The 20,341-nt window shown below is 37.4% G+C and overlaps 1 long non-coding RNA gene across 1 annotated transcript in view; it reads left to right on the plus strand.

The window, feature by feature from the left end:
* Nucleotides 1-20,341, plus strand: part of LOC308058783 — a 26,063-nt gene continuing 5,722 nt past the window's right edge. Inside the window, exons 1-4 of the long non-coding RNA XR_013925962.1 lie at nt 1-414; nt 7,302-7,394; nt 14,082-15,225; nt 16,926-19,998. This is a non-coding gene — a long non-coding RNA (uncharacterized lncRNA). The remainder of the gene's footprint in view (nt 415-7,301; nt 7,395-14,081; nt 15,226-16,925; nt 19,999-20,341) is intronic.

Consider the following 20,341-nt stretch of genomic DNA (forward strand, 5'->3'; position numbering starts at 1 on the left):
TTGGTAGCGCGGGAGCGCGCGCTAGCGGGGAGGGCGTGGAGCGCGCGCAGGCTGCGAGCGGGAGGGGGGTGCAGCGGGGGGGGGGGGGGGAGGGGCGGCATTGACAGCGAGCGCCGTGTCCGTAGCGCTGCCTCAGCCCGAGCGGCTCTCCCCCCGCGCGCGCCCCCCCTCCCTTCCCGGCATGCCCCAGGGCAGCGGGGCTGGCTCTAACGAATTTGAATGAAGAGCCCTGCTCTTTCGGCGCCATTTTCGAGTGATGCCCGATCGCATCGCTGCCGCGGGGGAGCTGCGGCTCGCGGGGCCGCCCGCCGCCGCACCGGCTGCCGTCAAAAGTCACCTCCCTTCGCCCCCCCCTCCTCTCCCCCTCACCGCCGCCACCACCGCCGCGCTTCGGAGCGGGTACCGGCACAGGCGGTAAGAGCCGGAGGGACCGGGCGCGGCTGGGGCAGGGGGAACTGGGCGGGCGGGGAAAGCCCGTCCTTCGGAAAACGGGGGTAACCTCTACCCCGCCGCCGGGAAAAGTCGCCTCGGGAGCCCGGCGGGCAGCGGGCGGGAGGCTGCCGGGGGCGGCGGCAGGTCTCGCTGCTGGCTCCCGGGATGATCTGTCACTCGGTTCCCTCAGCCTCAGAGGGTGGGAGCGGGCGGGAGCGGCTGCCTCCGCCGGCAGGTAACCCCGCTCCCCCGGGGCGGCGTCGGGCGGCGTCTGGCCTGGGCGGGGATCCCGGGAGCCCCGCTCGCACCCCCGGCGGCCCGCCCCGGGGAGAGCGGCGCGGAGGCGGGCGGGGGGGCGCGGGGCGGGCGGGAGGCGCGGGACAGCCGGAGCGGAGGGTCGCGCCGCGGCCCCGGTGTGCGTCCCGCTCTCCCGTGACATGACATGACAGGCTCTCGTCTGATCTCCCCCCGCGAATCCAGCCTCTCCGCCGTGGAAATTTCGGGGCAGCGCTCGGGACACGGCGGCTCCTGCTTCCCGGCTCTGCAGCAGCAGCCAGGATGACTTCCCCACTTACATGCACATCTCCCTCGCTCGCCCGCCCCGCCACCCCCTACCCCGCCTCCTCCTTCCTCTCTCCCCGTGTTTTCGTAAGCCGGATTAATGCCCCTTCGCTCTTTCTCCGCTCCCTACTTCCCCCCCCCCCCCCCCCCCAAATAAGAGGACAACCTTCGCCTTTTTTCTCTGTTTTCGTGTTAGCAGATTAACTTCTCCGTTTAAGCGCTTTCTCCACCTCCCACTCAAGCGCTTAATTTCCCGTGTCACGATATCGGAGCTGCCTTTAGCAGAAACCTGGGTGACGGTTGTGCTGCCACATGCTATCACATTTATCATCTCTGTCCCTTTGGATATTAACGAAGGACCAAAGTGCTGCTCATCGCGTATTGCACTGGGGTATTTCCCCCCCCGCCCCCCCCCCCCCCCCCTTAGCGTTAAAACGCGAGTTTCCTTCCTGAACGAGAGGGGGGAAAACATAATCCGAAGCCATTTGAATCGTGCCAGCTATTTGTAGGTGTTTTTCCTCTCCTCCCACACACCCCAAAAACGAGTAAATACCCTCCCCATGGAGAGCCCAGCCTAATACTGTGATCAGAGCTGGCCATTCACCTCTTCTTCTCCGCCTACAAAATTCTCTGTCTCTGTCACCCGGGTCGCTATTTGTCATTGGCTTAGCTATTTTTTGGTGGCTGTTTCTATGTCATTTCTCGGTGGCCAGCAGCTCTCGGTCTCTCGTAGCTGTAGAAGCGCGATCGTGCTTATTGTGATAGGCGCCGAAATCGTTCTCGCAGGCTATCCGCCGAGCGATTACCCCGCCGCACACACATAATACGTGACACGGTGCGTTTTTCTCCACGACGCCGTTTAACCCTCTCGGGGCTGGGTTTGGCGTGGGCGCTCGCGGTTCGGAGTTGCGCACACACACACAAACCAGACTGCTTTTTGTTGCGGCAGTTCCTCGGTGGGAGCGCAGGCAGGGATAACACCACGCAGCGGGGCAGGGAGCTCCATAGCAGCGCGGTAAGCTCCAGGCGCAGGCAGGCCAGCGGGCTCCTTCCCAGCTACAATTTCGAGCGTTACTTTTTATTCCTTTTCTTACTTTCCTCTTCACTTTCGGCCGGCCGACCGTTTTGGGTGGGTTGTTTTTTTGTTGGGGTTTTTTTTTTAGTGTTTTGGTTTGGTTGGTTTTTTGTGTGTGTGTTGTTTTTTTTTTCCCGGAGGCAGGAAGGCGTATGGATATTTTCCCCGATGCCGTGTGGTCGGCGGGCGCTCGGGGCTGCCGTCGAGCTGGCGGGCGCGCAGGATGCGCAGCGAATGCAGCATCGGGCCCCGTTAAGGCGCCCTCTCAGCAGCGACTGGACCGGCTGCTGCCCCCCCTGGTTGCCTGCGGGGACGCGGTGCTGGGAGGTTGGACCGGGTCACAGCCTTCCACCGCTCCTCTCCCTCCCCCCTACCACCCCCCCCCACCCCCCCCCGCACATCCCTCTGCGGCGTTCAAAGCCAGAACCGGTCGCCTGGCGCTTAGCACCCTCAGCACTGAAAATAACGAGTTAACCGACGAACGTAGGAGGGACGTAGAGAAGAGTTGGGGTGCAGAAGTGCTGTACAAAAGATTTCTGTGTACAAGGCTGAGAGCATGTAGTCTTAAAGTGAAATGCAAAACTTAGCGTTCCCAGTATGGCAACTGGATTGTGATTCAAGGTATTTTCTGTGTAACGCAGAAACACAATAGTTCAAGGAGGTTTTTCTTCCTCAGATCCTTAGTTTCCCTGGATTCTTCTAATGCAGTACCCAAGTTACGCTTTTTCAGTCCTGTTTTCCTGGGAATAGCTGCTTCATTTGTCTCTATAATTTATACTTTTATGCCCTGATAGCTAGAAAACTCAATTTAGTCTCTGAAATTCCGGTATTAGTAAGATCTTACTGAAATTTAACACTTATTTCTTTAAATTTGCATCACTACTTTCAGAGTGTTTTCAGAAACATTTTCAACAATTAGTATGGGAATGTGCACAAAGCTGTTTTCATTGTAGCTGTGTATGCTTCGAAATATCAGGATTTTAAGAGATTTACATTATTCAGCAGTGGAAGTGCACTCACAGACACTGACTTTCACTTTCAAGGAAATAACTGTCCTGACTCTTAGCTAATGTAGGAAAAAAATATCTATAGTTCAGTATTGTACAGGTGCATATGCATTTCCCCCCACCACTCTTTGACAGCCATGCTCAATAGCATGGAATTTATACCTATTTTTCATTTTAATTAAAATCTGTGCTTAGCACATATTTGACTATATAAAACAACTGTTCTTTTCAGCCTTTTTATTTCTCAGCTGCACCATTCCCATATTTTACAATTACATAAAGGTGGGTGTGGCTAAAATGAAAGCAGTCAACAATCTAATACCAATTTATATTGTATGTTAAGTAGGTTTTCCTTTCTTACATTTGATGTACTCCTTATTTTGAGATATTTTTTGGGGAAAAAATTATGTAGCTTAAATAGACCCTTGTAGAACTGCTTGCATTTTTCACCTTAGTTAAAATGTCAAACATTAACTGGGATTACTTGGCCCTGGAAAAGTTACATTTGGAGGAAATATCACATGAACTTTAAGATCTGAACATATATTTTTGTATTATATCAATAAGTGAAAGTTAAATTTCGATGCTTGCTAGAATATTGCTTAGGTATACTGTGTAGCATAGCGTGTGGTTTTGGGGCTGGAGGGTTTTTTTTGTTGTTTGTTTCATTTCAGTCTAATCCTTTATCTTGATTCTTAGGAGAAACATCCAGATAGGCTTCGTGTTTTTTTCATTGTGGTATTTTTTTTAATTATTATTATTTTATTTTTTTTTATCCCACCAAGTTGTACTGAAAGTTTCTAAGAGATACCCTTTCATTTTATACATATAAATCTACCGAAGCTTGGAGTAACTCTGAGATTTTTAATTTTCAGGCATAATAGTAATTTGGAAGTGTGACTATATATCTATTGTGACTTTTTCATGTGTTAGGGAAGTATTACATAGGAAGTTTGTTGTAGTAACATTTTAAAGGCAGACTATATATACGATACCAAGGTGTCATGGGATTCTTTCTCTGTTTGCTTGGTGGTTTGGTATTTTTGCTTAGCTTCTGGAATTCTGAACTCCCTACCATTGCATCCAAAACGTAATGTCATAGAAGGGCTTTTGCTGCTAAATTGTAGTCTTTATTTCATTAATTATCCTTGTGACTAATAAGTCAGATTCTGTAGTGAAGTACAACTGGAACTGTGTACACACTACTTGTCTATGTCCATTTTGCCTCTGTACACTCTAGGGAAGGTGAACATCTCGTCCATCTTGAATGTCAAAAGCCATCCTAACAGGTGTATCAGTGCTTTTCTGCAACACTTACATATGTACAAGCACATGACCTTTCTTTACATAAAAAGTAGCCATATAACAGTTAACATTTCTTTTATAGGACCTTACTGGTTTTTGTTATTTGCATTGGTAAGCAATTAACTATTGAATATATAAGGGAGAGCTGAGAAGCTTATCACTATATTCCACGAATATGCTGCAGGTATTCAGTTTTGTAGATAGTTATCCACCCACACCCAAAGGCCCATTGCAAGTCATTCCATTAATTTACATTCATTATAAACTGTCAAGGTAGAGCACATCTTGGACTAGTTTTGACTGTCTGTGAAAGAAATAGGAAATGAAATTGTAGGCTTTTGTGTACAAACAAAAAATATTTTAATGATAAAGTTTGTAAAACTAAAAATAACTTTATGTACACCAATGTGTTCTCCACAGGGTGGTCTTTTTTGTGTGTGTGTGTGATTTTGGGGTTTTTTGTACATATATCTTACAAGTTCTAAACACTTAACATCTAACACTGGAACCTGATCTCAAAAATTATGATCTTTTCTATTATCAGTGATACTTGGAAAATTTTGTGTGAACAGGCTACCCAAATTACTCTTGTACGTAGTCCTCTGTGACTCTTCTCACAGCCATTTATTTTTTTAATAGAACTAGTAATGTATTTTAAAGATGGGAAAAAAAAAAATTATATGCCCCACAAATACAAAGGGGACATCAAACAGAGTGGAGATGTGTAGCCACAGATTTCCGGTAAATTTTTTTACTTGGTGAAAATGTTGCTCTGCAATTTTATTTTTGTTTTGTGCATTATTGGCAGGAGTTAGTTAGAATTTTGAGGTAACTGATGTGTTAATACATAACAAGCTAGATAATTTAGTTTTCAAAAGGATCCTTTTTATTGAAAAATACCTTGATTTTGGATACTGGACAATTTCATATATGGTTAGAATGAACTAGGAATAAAAATTTCTGCCCATGTTTTATAGGGTGTAAGGCAATGTCTGTATGATTAATTTTTTTAACCCTTTATTGTAAGTTTTTAAAACACTCCAATTCTGATAAAGAAACTTTGGGCTATATCTATTAGTAGGCAGTTGATAGTACCACAATTGAGGAATAGTTTTGATCTTAGCTTCGTATGTTGTCATGTGAGAACTCCAGCAGGCTTGCATGAATATTAGAGAAGGGAAGCAGAACTTGAGTTATACTACAGCTAACACTTAAAGTTTGGCAAGTTTTTTACTTTAATATTTGCATCTAACAATATTTTATGTATCATTCAAAAAATAGGTTCTCTTTACCTGGAATACTAAGTTTTATAACTTTGTATAATTCTAAACACTTTTCTGTATCTCAGTAATGAACAGTTGCTAGTGTATAAGGATGACCTCACACACACACATTACCACGTACACACAACAGTAGAAAATGTAAATTATGTACATCTAGCTTTTATTTTGTTAAGTTTCCTGAATTGTGTTCTAAAACTAAAGATGATATTGTTATATTGCTCAAAACTGAAAAGTAGCAGTGACTTTCAATGATCGTTACTAATGTCTAAAGGAAACCACTGTTAGAAATAGGACCCCCCCACACCCCGTGACTATTTAGTTTGTTTTCAGACACTGCAATGAGTGTATCCACAGTAAATAGATTATTAATAAACTTTTCAACATTGAATCTAGTTGCAGCTAATTATTTTATTTAGCATGAACTAAAATTCACTGGAAAATTTGGTCTGAGAAAAAGGTAATTACACATCGAATAGGGCTTAAGCTTGTATTTTCATTTTAAGTGGGTTTATGTAAGTCCAGTTTCGATATTATATTAGTTAAATCTCAATATAAGTATGGGGGGGATTTTCAGAAGAACTTTTGTGTTTCTGGTGTAAGAACAGAAACTTTTTTTTAAAAGGTGAAATAGAAGATATATGGAAGACATGAAAGTAAAGACAAATTCCTTTTTCTTGTTAAAGCAGGGTGCTTATTGTAATTTCATAGCCGTGAGGAGGGTTTTAGTATTTTCTGGAATACACTTAAAGAATAAAGAACAAATTTATGGAAGTATTTGTAAACAGGTGACCTGATCTAGGCATCTGCTACTCATTTATTAGGCATAGGATGTATTTTGTCATGGTATCTACAGTGAAAAAGTCAAAATAAAGTCAAAATAAATTTAAGAATTTGGCTGTGTGAATGCATGGTTTCCTCCAGTAGTAATTTTATTATGGTTACTGTACTTACCAAGTTGTACTTTCTTCTTACCTGATCATGGCTAATTACTCCTGGGGTTTTTGTGTGTGGGTTTTTTTTTTTTTAACCTTTAAGTTTTGAAATTTTATATCATTTCTCAGAGTGTGCTATATGACTAGAATATTTCCATTATATGTTTCAAAGTAGCAAATATTTGTAGGCTACATCTTAATAAAGGCAATAACGGTACTGCCTTGAAGAGCAAAAAAATTTAAATTTCCTTAAAGAAAAACAGTGGAAGTTAAATGCTTTAGAGTCTGTAGCATATTTTGGGAAATACGGCAGTTGAAATCACACATCCATTAAGTAGTTTATACTTACCTGCTTGCTTGTTGGAGGCTGGAGAGAGAGACTGGGGGCAGGGGAGACACTCCACACACACCCCCCCCTTTTTTTTTCTTCCTCTTACTTTCATCTTAAAATGCTGTGGGAAGAATGAAAGCAGAAGCATGCTAATCTGATTTGTTTCAGGAGGCTTCTGATAATAAAGAGGCATATCACAGGTGTTCCTAATCAAGTCAGTTTGGTTAAAAAAAAAATAAGTATTTTTAAAATTAGGATTTCCTGTAATATAGACAATGCAAGGGTCAAGCCGATGACCTACATCTATGTTTGGGGATCAACCATGAAACTGTGGGTGTTGGAAATATGTTATAATACATGACACTTTTATTGCAGGTTTTGACCTTTCAATAGAGAGCTGATTTTGGAGAACGGCTTACTCTTGTGATTGAAAAACTCTCTCTGGAAGGTTGATGGAGCGTGAGCGTGGTATATATTATATTAATGTTTCTTTTATTACGTATGTTCTTTATTGTAAAAAATGTATACAGCAGTATAACTTATTCAGATTATTCAAAATAGGCCAGTTCTGTTAGGTTTGTTCAAGATTTTTTTTGTTAAAATAATTCTTCTTTACACGCCTTCTGTAAAATTATTAAAGACTAAGTAAAAGTATTTACACAAGCTGTGCTCAAAAGGAAATGAAGTAGCTAAAAATATGTATAAAAGGCTGGGTTTGCAACAGCCTTGATCATTGGAGTTACATAAATTCTCCATATAGTATTGTTCTCATATTCTTGTCTTAGGAATTATTCCAACTGAAATGCTGCTAATCCAAAAACTTAAGTATGGATGATAAAATTTATTTTAAAATAAACACTATATTTTTCGGTTGGGAGGGTGTGTTAAAGAACAGAACAGAGAGATAGCTGAGTGCATTTCAATGTACTGTGCAAAATTTGTTTTTAAAGGCATTAATAACTAGCTACTTGACAAGCAAAGAACCAGATAACAGGAAAAAATTGTCTTCTGAGCCTCCACCTGTACCAGAATAGCCAGAAATTTGATTTATTTTATCTATTGGCTAGTAAATAGACACTATGTAGTAAACCGGTGAACATTTAAGAATAATTAATATGGAGTATGCTACACTCATATTGCAAGTCCTGCTTTGCACTAGAAGTACTAATTTGGCTGAAACTGAGAAATCCATTCAGAGTAATCATAACCTATCTACTTATATGTGAATAATCTTAACTAACCATTTGTATAAACAATTGAAATTAAAATAGTAACTGCTCTTGGATTGAATAAACTTGATTAAATACTAAATGGAGTAGTAAAAACTGTAAGACTTTATCTTCAGCAAAATATATTACAGTACAACAAATTTTATGAACATGTCGTGACTTTAGCAATTCCAGCTTTCAGCTGGAATCCAGTTTTTTATCCTTAATCAAATCTGTCTGTCTTCAAGAGCACATTTTTTTTGTAGGAAGCAATTGTACCATAAAATAAAAGAAGTTTTAAAACCCAAAATTTTAGATTATCCCAGTAACTGTTAATTTATACCAAGCAAATCCAGTGAGGTGTAAATTTCATATTTCCTCATTGTTGTAACTGATGGCTAGTGTAACTGAAAAATTGCTGGCTTTTAGCAGTAATACACCTCCTGTTAAAGAAGTATTTGAGGCAGACATGTTCTGAGTATATTTTTCATATAATGCTATGATTTTAGGGTAGTTAAAACCTCGTATGGCAAATTATCAGTTGAGAAACAAAACTTTGAATACAGAAAGTATAGGAAGTGAAACATAACTATATAAGCTTTGTGATTAGTGAGTAATTCTTTAATTTCTGATCCTTTCTTTCTTTCTGTGATTAAAAATTACAGTAAAAGGATTTTTATTAATGCTGTAACAGTGTTTGAGTAACATGCCTAATATGCTCCCAAATAAATAAATATTTAACAGTCTGTCCAGAAACTCTGCTCTGAATGTACTGCATTTCTGGTGGGTTTTTTTTTTGGTTTTTTTTTTGCCTCCTAGTTCTCTTAGGAATATATGGATTTCAGAGAACACGTCTTTGAATTTGTTTATTATTTTTTTCTGTACAAAAGCAATTACATTCTTGTTAATGAAAATCAGGATTATATTGCAAGGCAAAGGTATCTAAGGCTCCCTTGTGAGATATTTAAAAGGTGAAAGTTTGATGGAGTGTTCCTTGGTCTGACACAAGTTCAGAGTATTTCTCATGGATTCTTATTCAGCAAAAAAAGGTGGTTTCTGGTTCACAACTGTAAATCAAAGGGATTTAAAATTTAGGGCCTAATCCAGCAAACTTTTAAATACACAAGTAGTCCTAATGACTCCCTATCATGAATAAGGATTTGTAGAATCATGTTCTCATTAGATGCAAACTTTCTTTCCTTTAATGAATAAAAGATATTGAAGTATTTTGAACTTAGACAAGTCTAATTTTTATAAATTCTAAAGAGAAGAGGTTTTGCAGTAATTGTCTTACTCATTTAACAAGCTCAAAAAAAGTGCTGCAGTTGTCAGTTATCATTAGAATCTACTTTGAGTGTTGATTTGCTGTACAACATTTTAATGCTGAAATTTGGCCCATATTATGTGGGTTTTTTTTCTAGAAATGCCTTGCATTTAGTAGTTAGCATGGCTGTTTCATGACCCAAAGATAGGTGAAACTTTCAAGAGAGATGTGGTGTGTATTCTATTGTCTTACTCTTAGCCTCTGCTATTGTAGTTCTTAGTTAGCAAAACTGCCATTGATTTTGTTGGAAGTTGAGTCTGAAATAAGGGCAGCAGTGTTGGCCCCTTAAAAATTGGTGTGGCTATTGCAAATTGTACACTTCATAAACTATTTTGCAATATCTAGTTGTAGTGAAGCTGAAAAGATAAAAATGTACAGACTTCTTTGCTGAAGTGCTTCTCATGTAACTTTTCATGGTCACTTTTACTCTTTGTATTAAAGGTATACACTTGAGGCTCTACAGACCTTGTTGACTGAATCATAATTTGAAAGCTGACAATGAAAGCTTATTGCTCATCTAAAAGGACTGTTACAGATTATTTTGTCAACTCATTTAGGCTTTTTTTTTTTTAAGGACTTCTCTTGCTTTTCTAAGGCCACTTAAATAATTTTCCTGAAACAGATATGTAGCTATAAATGCAACCCATGCCTAGTTATTACATCACATGTAAAATCAGCCATTGTATGAAACCCTATGATATCTTAGGCATGGCTGTTATAAGTTTTGAAATCTGAAACAACTGAATTTTCTGGATTTTGTTAGTTTAAACTAGATCCAGCCCTAACATTATTTAAAATGGAGTTTTGTATGCTATTAGATTTAAATAGATGTTAACTTTCATTATTAGATTAAGCATTTAATGAAACGTGTATAGGAAGGATTTAAGACTGGCATACTTACACCTCATTTTTCCTTATCTGTTGATAAAATGGTCTTGCAAGGCAATAGGAAAAGAAAAACAAATGACATACAAATTCTTTAGGAAAAAGTTAAAATATGCTAATTGGGATATTTAAATGCTTATTCTTCTCACACAAATGCAAATATAGGAAAGTAAGGCATTACCCCTTTTTTATTATTTTTTAAAATTTTTTTTATTTCTTTATTTCAACAAAAACCTAAGTAGAAATTTATGTAAACCCATACATTTAAGCTGTGGGTTGGGGAATGAGAAATGTAATCAAAGTTCTTAAGTGTTCAACTACTGTATTGATGGCTTGTTAATCCACCTTGTTTTAGACTGGTTCACACTAACATGAAGAAGGAAATGTATGAGGATGCAGTTGCTAATTGTGTAGTGTGTTTGAATAAACCACTGTGTCTAGCTCTGTTAATTTTGAATTTGCTTTAAATCCAGAGGTATTCACAGTAAACTTTTTTTTTTGTGGTTGTTGGGGGCAGGATTTTTTTTATTCCAGAGAACAAGTTTTTTCTGTTAAATTATGCTAAATTTTTACAGCAATATTTTGAGGAAATGAGTGTTTTTTAGCAAAATGTATTACTAAGATAATCTATCCAAAGCAAGAAATCAGCAGTATCTGTTTTTTTAAATTTTTTTAGTACTTAAAAATCTTAGTAATGTGCAAATATCTCTAAACTATTTACACCTTTCCATTAACCCACTAAATTTTAAGAGTCTGCTTTTTATTTCCTGTGAGTGTCTTATGGATTTTTTGTTTTGTAGGTTTTGTTGGGGTTTTTTAAGCCTTCAGGCCAAAGATTTTCATTATTTTATCCATCTATTTCTTGTTTGATATGAAGAATGATTTTTTTTTTAATTTCTCCTCTCCCCACAGAAGGAAATGGATTTAAGTATTAACAGAAAAGTTAACATAAATGTTTTGAAAGTGTTGTAATTATGAACATGATTATGATCGTCCTAATTTTAACTAAGAATTTCCTACTTCAAACCAGATACAGCATAATATAAGTCACTTTTAAAGTTAGACAGGACTCCCAGTGGATCTGATAAATCAGAACATTTGATTTAGAATTTCTATGTTTAGAGGCAAAATTTTCTCTTGGTAGAATGGGTAGATACTGTGGTCTTAAGTGTGTTACCACTTTAGTAATTCTGAAAACACTTTGCTTCCTCCTGTTACAAGCTAGTCCATATTTTAGTCAAGATCAAGAATTAGAAAAGGAGGATGCTCCATCTGTTGTGGAATGTTGTAATTGGCTCTTATGAGAAAGTCTATCTCTAAATCAAAATACATATTCAAAAGTCTATTGCAGAACAGAGTTCTCTGTTGATACTGTCACACTTGTGTCAGTATCTTGCACAGGGGGGGAAAAAAAAACCCTCCCTGTCAAAAAGAATGGTTATGGACTGGTTACCCTGTCCTCATGTTCCACAAAATAGAAAGATTTTTTTTTCCCAGCTTCTCAGGAGAAGAGAGAATGATGCTTTTAATGCCAAGCACAGGAGTTGTAGAAGAAGCAGTTAAATGTGTATTTTTCTTCATCTGTTTTATCACCTCACTCTTAACAATATGTTTCAGTTCTCAGGCAGAGTGAACGTTGGTGCTAGGGACTCTAGTTCTGTATGACCAGAGGTTGGTTTTTTTTTAAACAAAGGGTCATATGCTCATTTTTAATGCTATGTATGTGGAAATCCATAGGCTGTATGAAATGCAAGTTATCTACATACATATGTAAGTCCTAAATTCATGGCCTCTCTAATCAATTCAAGGGTAGATAAAATATGGTTTGAAATAAGCTTACAGGGAAATGCTTGCACTTTTCTATCTGGAATTACCAGGTTCAAAATCTGGATTTTCATTTGCATCGTGCCTGTTTTGCATCTAGGTTTAGAGTGTAACTAGGAGACTCTTGAATTAGCAGTGAGAAAATAATTCCTTCCAGGGTATGAGTACTGCTAGACTGTTTTCTGTTTTTATACCAGCAACTCTAAGGTTTTGATCCCAGCTATGACACTGTAGTTACAGTACATTTAGCTGTGGATATTGAGTGTTTGTTTCAGAAACTGATATTTTTATGAAACCACCTAAGAAACTAATGGAAATGTAAAATATAAGAATGTTCTTAGGCTATCTCTTAAATTTATTGTCCTTGACTTTTTTTTCTGTTCATGTATATGGATTTCTTTTTGGTGTGTGTTTGTTGGGTGGTTTTTTTGTACATTTTTGGTAATACTTAATTTGTCAACCTCACAGTCGTCAGACCTGAAAATGATCATTGGAAGTGCTGTTAATTTTTGTTTGTTTGTTTTATTTTTAGATTAATATAACTTATATTGCTGACCCAATTTCCATTATGTAAAAACCTGAACAAAATTTGTCATTGAAGTAGGAATTCATGAAAGCTAACGCTAGAGGGCAATTCAAAGCAATAGCTTACCCCAGAACAGCTACATGTGCTGTGGCCCTCTGAAAAAGAGGGAGCCTATGGACACTTTCCCAGGGTCTCCCCCAGGCCAAAGCTGGTCTTTGTGATTACTCTACGAAATCATTTCTTTAGTTCGCTTTTCATATCCTTGAGTGCTCTGCTGAATGAGAAGGAAGATAAGCCAGTTCTTACACTTGGCTGAATTAGAGGTTAAGAAGCATCTTCCACAGTGTCTTACCTTGCTCACTCTTGCTACTGTCAGAAAGGTGTAACTTATTCAGTAGTGGTTTTTGTTTGTTTTTAATTTGCTCTCGTGTGCTACATCGAATCCTTTGTCTGAAAGGTACTGGGGTTTGGGAGGTAAGATAATGTTGCACTGAAACTTAAATGCCTTTTGTTAAGTATCAAGGAAAATGGAATATATGGTGAGTAAAATACATTCTTACAGATTTCTTACAAAATACTACAAATTTATGCAAATTAATGAGACAGTATAAATAATACATTTCGTTAAAAAAACCAAATCACACCACAAATAGGGTAGGGCATCAGACAGGTACTTTGTGTCCATTATTTTATCAAGGAAAATACAATATGTGAAAAGGGGCAGTCAGGTGCTATATTTAACTGAGGAAAAGAGATAATCTTTGTATATTGTGCAAAACTTAAAACAATTTATGTAACAGTGCATTACATAATAAATTACAGTTTTCATAGTTGCAATGTTCATCATAGATTTACAGAACATCTTGAATGCTTGTAAATAATAACCTCTAATGCAAATGGTGATGTCGTGGTTCTTGAAAAGCGCTCAAGAATTCTTATTTTAGCAATGCAAATTCTCTCATTATATTGAAATATATGCACCCGGCCATGCAAATGCTTGTGCCACAGTAAAGATTTCAACACAACAGCATTTTATAAGTGTGTGTATGTTTATACATTTTATATACCAATTTTATATACCTCTCATTTTATATACCAATATATATAATCTATTATCGTTATGTGTAGCTTATATAAAAAAAGCTAACCTAAGATTAAAATGGGATGATTGTTCCAACACTCAGTACCAGTTTTTCAAGTAGTATTATCTTTGCATTCTTTTGCACAACTTACTATAGATGCCTGAAACTTATTCTTGCTTTAACTGCTCTCAAGTGCGGTTTGTTTTTTTTTATAAAGAATACTTACAGTCATTCTGGCAGTGCCACAAATCAATAGAAATACTACAGTGCATTGTTACAGTAAACATTTACACCTGTTTTCTGCAGGTCTGATCAGCAAATCCAGTGCAATTTGAAAATATGTAATCTGCTGGCAGTGATGTGCCCAACCTTAATTGGTACTGGAGCCTTTGGAAGAGAGATTCTGTCATCGCACAGTATATAGTCCAACAATGACTAACCTTGATGAATCTGTGAAGGAAGAAAATAGTTTTCTCATCTCTTATTTTTCAAAATGAATTAAAAAAAAAAGGGGGGGACGTGGAATTTAACCACTGAAGTTGTTAGATTCTCTGGGTAGGTTTTTGGTTTGAGGTGGGGTACATGCTGAGAAATTAGTGATAATCAGGTACAGTGATAAAGAGGTCTTAATCACAGGCATCAACTCTTCATTTTGAGAATGCAAATACTTATACCAAATCTAGCTGCATTACTCAAGCATACATGTAAGCTTTTAAGGAACTGAATCTTTAGCCTTTTGCAGGTTAAGACACTACCAATTTAAGAATAAGCATTTTCATGCAAACATGACTGGTCTCCTTTTTTTATTTTTTACCAGCTTGATTTCTTGCCCTAAATCAAAGAGATAAATTTTGTTGTTAAGTTAGTGTTAAGGCTGTCTTCAGAATTTTGTTTATTTGAACAAAGCAAGAAAAAATGTGTAAGTACAAGCAATGTGCAGACCAATATTGCAGTATTGGTCTGTTCTGTCTTTAAGCAGGTGGTTTCATGTGGCAGGCTGGGAGAGAGACTCTTTTTCTTCCCAGCTTTTGACAAAAAGATGACGCATATGACTCAAAATTAGAAGGGGAAATCTGCCAGTTTGCATCAGTTCCTTAACTTGTGGGCTGCTATTCACCACAAGGAAAATCAGTATACTTGCACCAGTGCTTCTTGAGAGATGAGAAGTGATCATTTCTTTCAGAAAGTGTAGGATGATTGGAGTAGGCCTTTCACATGTTACACTAGGCTTTTCCTATAAGAAGATATTTTTCGATTATATTAAATGTTTAGAAAGAAAAAAACCAAATACTGTTCTTAAATGCTACATTTAATGTTTAAAATAGGAATCAGACATGTTATAACTTACTGCAGAGTAAAAGCGAAGGAATCTGCTTCCTTTTGAAAACGTAAAACTTCGTTTTGCTGCCACTGAAACTCAAAAACTATTGTAGATCTCCGCAGTTGAAAGGTAAGTTTTTTTAAATTTTAACCTAATTCCACATATCTGAATCTCCAGTTCCAGCTTTTAAGTAAGTTAGTAGGACAGTTCAAAATTACCATATTTAATTTTTTTTTTTAAGGCAGAAGCCATCTGTTATGCAGTGAAAAATAATTACTTGGAAGTAAGGAAGGTCTGATTTTCAAAATGTTATGCTTTTAGAGCTGCTAAAAAAGATAATGAACAACTTGGTGATAAGTCCTATTCTTTCATGTAGGTTTGGGTTACGATGGAGAGAAATTTCTTGCAATACTGATAGTTGCTTAAAGAACATACTGTCAACTAGCCTTCTATTTAAAAAGAAAAAAAAAGTCAAATACTACTGGTTCAGAGATTAGCGTCTTGGTTTTGATTTGTGGATATTTACTAGACAGTGTGTTAGGGCTGAGAGTACAATTTTGATTTTGGGCTTTTTTTGACTACTTCTGTGCTTTAGGTATTGGATTATAAATCTCTCTTCGTATATTAACTTCTAGTTAATTCAGCATGGTTTTACTTTAAGCTTGCTAGTGAAATATTGAAAATCTAGCTTAATATAAAGCCATAAGAGGCACTCTGCATCCTTATGGGTTGGGTTCCCCCCACCCCCCCTCCAGTGGATAAAGTTCCTTTCATTTGGCAGAACTATTGTTGTTGTTTTGAAAAAGCATATCCTAAGTGAAATTCATTTTCTAGCTGGAAAAATGAACTTCACTGATTAGCAATCTGTGTCAGCCCTAGAAAACACTTTTATTTTGCATTACCTCCATTCTGTGAGTAGTGGCTCTCACTGATGGGGAAACAGAGAACTAACCCATAAACATTTTGGAAAGGGAGTATAAACGTCTGTGTTAGATGGTATCTTTTCTATTAATATTTCACAGAGGGGTAGGGAGAGGATTAAAGCAGCCTTCTGAGTTGCTGCTCCTGCATATTTCTTCAGCTACCGTTGAATAAACAATAATCAAAGTAGATAATATGACTAGGAATCTACACCGTAAAGGTGTTAAGGACACCTGAAACTTCTGTTGAAGCAACTAATTAAATAATGAAGTTGTAGAAATATAGCTAAGGATTGGAAAAGCTACAGCAATTACTAGGAGGTGTTGCTCTGCTGTTAACAGTGGATTAACTAGTGCATTCCCTTAACAGTTGACTTGATTTCTGCTAGCAGTTGTTTCACCTTTCCTAAGCCATACAGTTGTCTGGCATTTTATAGAAGTCATGTAGGGATGATGTCAAGGAAAAGACAAATTTACTGTCTGAGCCAGAAGGCAGGCTTACAAAAAGCAACTTCTTTCAGGACACGAAAAGCTCTTTGTTCTGTGGCCTTGGTCTTTTTGTGCTTTGACCCTTATTTTATAGCATTGTCACTCTGACCCTAAATCTTTGGAAGCAAACGTGCAGCAAATTTAGCCCTTCACAAGTGGGATTGCATTCTGAGCTATGGGCCTGGTTTTTGTCTTTAGGCATTATAATTCTATACAGTGCTGAGATGTAACAAAATCAAAATGTAAGATTTGTGGGTTTGTGTAGTGAAGTAGTATTATTTACATATCAGGCCAAATTATTTTTTAATATATTGCTGTATTATTGTCCTATGATTTATTATTATTTACCAAATTCAGATAAGATAAAAACTAGGAAGGCAGTCTGGTTAACGCTGACTAATGTATTTTCCACTTCCCCAGCAGTACTTTGGAAACTGATCCTGTGCACAGGCCACCAGGGTTCCTGCAAAATACTACCTGAGTATTAAAGTACTGTGTAAGAACAAGAAATGCTTTGCAATACGTTATAGAGTTAGAAGATTTAACAGCAATAGCATGGCTTTCTTCCTTAAAAGACTGGGTGCCAGCTTAGGAGAGCATAAAATTTTACACTAGGTCTGTGACTGCTTCCTGAGCTAAATGAGCAAGTCTTCTGAACTTAATAAAACTAACTTTTTTTTTTCTTTTTAAAAATCGTTTAAAAAGCTAGAAATGAATGTAAAGAACAGAAAACTAATACTTGGCTGGTATGTTTTGAATATTTTTATTTATATTTTTTTAAGAATGATATATTTAAGAGGGGAACCTGTTTCCCTATCTTAATAACTTTCCATTATATAGCTGGTTTGTATTGTGTGGTGTTATCATTTGGAGAAAGGTTGTTCCATTTTCTCATTTACCAGCAATGATTCTGTATACTTCAGGTTTTGTAAACTTGAACTATAATCACAGGATAATCTTTTTTGAAGGTAATGGTGTAATAATCTGAGGATTTGTTTATTAGAGAACTTGAAAAAATGTATCTTTATCTTTTTAGGTTTTTAATCTGAAAAGGTGTTACAGAATTTTTTAAAAAATAATAATATAGAAATTGTAGTTGTATTTTAAGGCAGACCTGGCTTTCTTTTTGGTAGATCCACTAGACTGAGTATTAATATTTTTTTGTGGTAAAATTGAGGGAAAGGCACATTTTAGTGACGACTACAATGAAATATAAAACTTACTTCATAGAACTTAGAAAATAGCTTATTCGTTTTTCTTAATTTTGTATGTGTCCTTTCAAGCAGAAAGAATGCTGGTACAGATTGGAAGTGTTCACACAGCTTTCTTCCTGTGTGTGTGCCAGAGGTGCGGGGAAGACAGATTTTTAAAAGTTGTGTGCAAGCTATACCGGTGCAATTGAGAGGGTTCTGGAACGCTTTTCTGAAACAGAACTTTTATAAACTCTGTTAGAACCCCAGAGCTTGTTACACTTTACAAGTTCCCTGTAAAGTATTTCATTTAGCAGTCTAGTTAATGCATCAACATCTGACAAAACACTCTTTAGAAGCTGGGAAAAGAGGTGGGAGGAGTTAGTCTTATTCAATTTTATTTTTAAGCTAGAGTTGATATTAAATATACTGATGATATACTAAAATATACATTGATAATATTTCTGTGTTGTATCAGCTTCCTTTGGTTCTGCTTTTTTAGCTAGCAAGCTAGAAAAACTGTTTGACGTCCTTTATTTGTTCAGGCTAGAACTTGCTACCTTTTAGTATTTTGCCTTCCACACAAATCCACTGCATTTTGGTTGCTATTCATCACTGCAATAGAAGCATCAATATTGCAGTACCAAACGACTGTCTTCACTTTGGTTTGTTTTCATGACTGCAATGGGGAGGAGAGGAAGAAAAAAAAAAAACCCCAAAGTGCAGCTCATACAACTGAATATGTGAGTCAGGCTAGTATAAGCAGTGGTTAGAGTGCTGAGATAAAGCAAAAAGGATGTAAAAATTGAATTTCATGCCGGTAGGCCATAACTGCACTTCCAAATTTCCAGGTATTTTTATACTTCTGAATTTCTTAATGGTTCTACTTCCTGGGTTTTATTTTTAGCTGGCTTTGTTATTTTATGTTTATCTTTTGTACGAGTTCTCCAGCTAATCTAAATATGTTTGTCCATGTTCCTGAGAGAGATGGCTGGACACATGAGATAGATTCTCCAAATTTAGTAACAGTAGATTTCAGTAATCAACAGTTACCTGCTTAACTTTCATTATTAATATTTTACGTTGCAAACAACTTCTGTAGTTTCCCCAGTCTTTTGCCCTGGTTATATGGGGAAAATTGTTGACATGATTGGGAAATAGTTAACAGACAATCCCTTTTTAAACAAAACTTCTACACTCAATCTTACCCATAATTTACAACCAAAACTCCAGATTAGTGCTACTTATCTCTGTTCGAATACTCATCTTTCTGTTCAGAAAATTATCCAAAGCATTAATTGTGACTTTTTAACACAAATTGATAATAGTCTTAGAAATGTTCAGCTGCTTGGTAGGAGGTATGGGAAGATCTCTTATACATGGAGACTGTGCATAAGCTCAATCCTGAATGACTGGTTTTTGAGGTGAAGTGGGGCTAATTTATTGCTGGATTACAGTCATTTCATAAAAAAAAAACAAAAACAAAACAACCACAAGCCAGCAACAACAACAAAAACCCAAAACACCAAACCTAGCACAGAATTGCTAGGTTAGAGACAGATTGTTTTTTAGAATTGCAGTCTTAAACATGAATTCAAAATCTTACTGTTATTTCAGGAGAATATTTTTTAGGGTGTATAGTTTATTCTCTTAATTCTTCTTCCTCTATGACCACAAAGTAGCCTCAAATAAGTTAAGTGAATTAACTGAGTATCATAGGTTATATCTGAACAAAATAGTAATGCAATAGTAGCCAAGTAAACTGATACCTTTAAAGTAATACCTTGGAATATTTCACTCAATTCTTTTTCTCCTTTTTAAAATATGTGCACATCACTTTAAAGACTGCTGACACTGAGAATTAGGAAGAATGAGGGTTCCTTAACAGAAGCAACAAGAAGGCAGGAGTAAAAGACTGTACTTCTAAATGTAAGTTTTAAGAATGAGCAAGTTATAAATTCCAGTGTGTTGGCAGTATAAATACTACAGCATTGAGTAAGCATATGACAAAAATGAAGTGAAACTACTATTGTTTAAACTGGTGGGGGTGGGGAAGTAAGCAGTGTATTATCAAAAATACAGCTACAGATCTTACAATTTTGTTGTTTGAGGATAGAAGTGTTTAGATTTCTTAATAGTGAAATGATACTATCTCTTAATTCTCTTTTGTCCAGATGAATTTAGTGGGGGGAAAAAAATATTTGCAGCAAGAGGTGAACTGTTAGTGTGTTTATTCCTATTGGATGGTGAACCAGCAGTTGTCAAGAAAGCTGTCGCTGCAAAATGTCCTGTCTACCATATGAGTAAGTTACTCTCTTCCTGGAATGCACAGAATGGGACACACTTGTCAAAACTGTGCCATCTGAGTGTAAACCCTGTCTCATTTCTTGTTTGAACCAAAGCTAAACTGAGATACGGAGATGTACTTTCTGATGTCTGTGCTATGGGGCAGAGCAGCACTGGTGAACAAATAGTGTAATGCTCTAGACTTAAGAGTCTTTCAGTGTCTTTCACCTTCAGATGTCTAAACTGAAATAAAGTTGAGAAAGGGTCACAATGAACAGTGAAAGCGGCAGCTCTGCTTTCGTAGTGTATCTGTGTTGCTTTGCATTGATAAGTATGTAAAACAAGCAATGGAATATGGTT

This window comes from Falco punctatus (genome assembly GCF_963210335.1).
Source record: "Falco punctatus genome assembly, chromosome: 2".
Lineage (NCBI taxonomy): Eukaryota > Metazoa > Chordata > Aves > Falconiformes > Falconidae > Falco > Falco punctatus.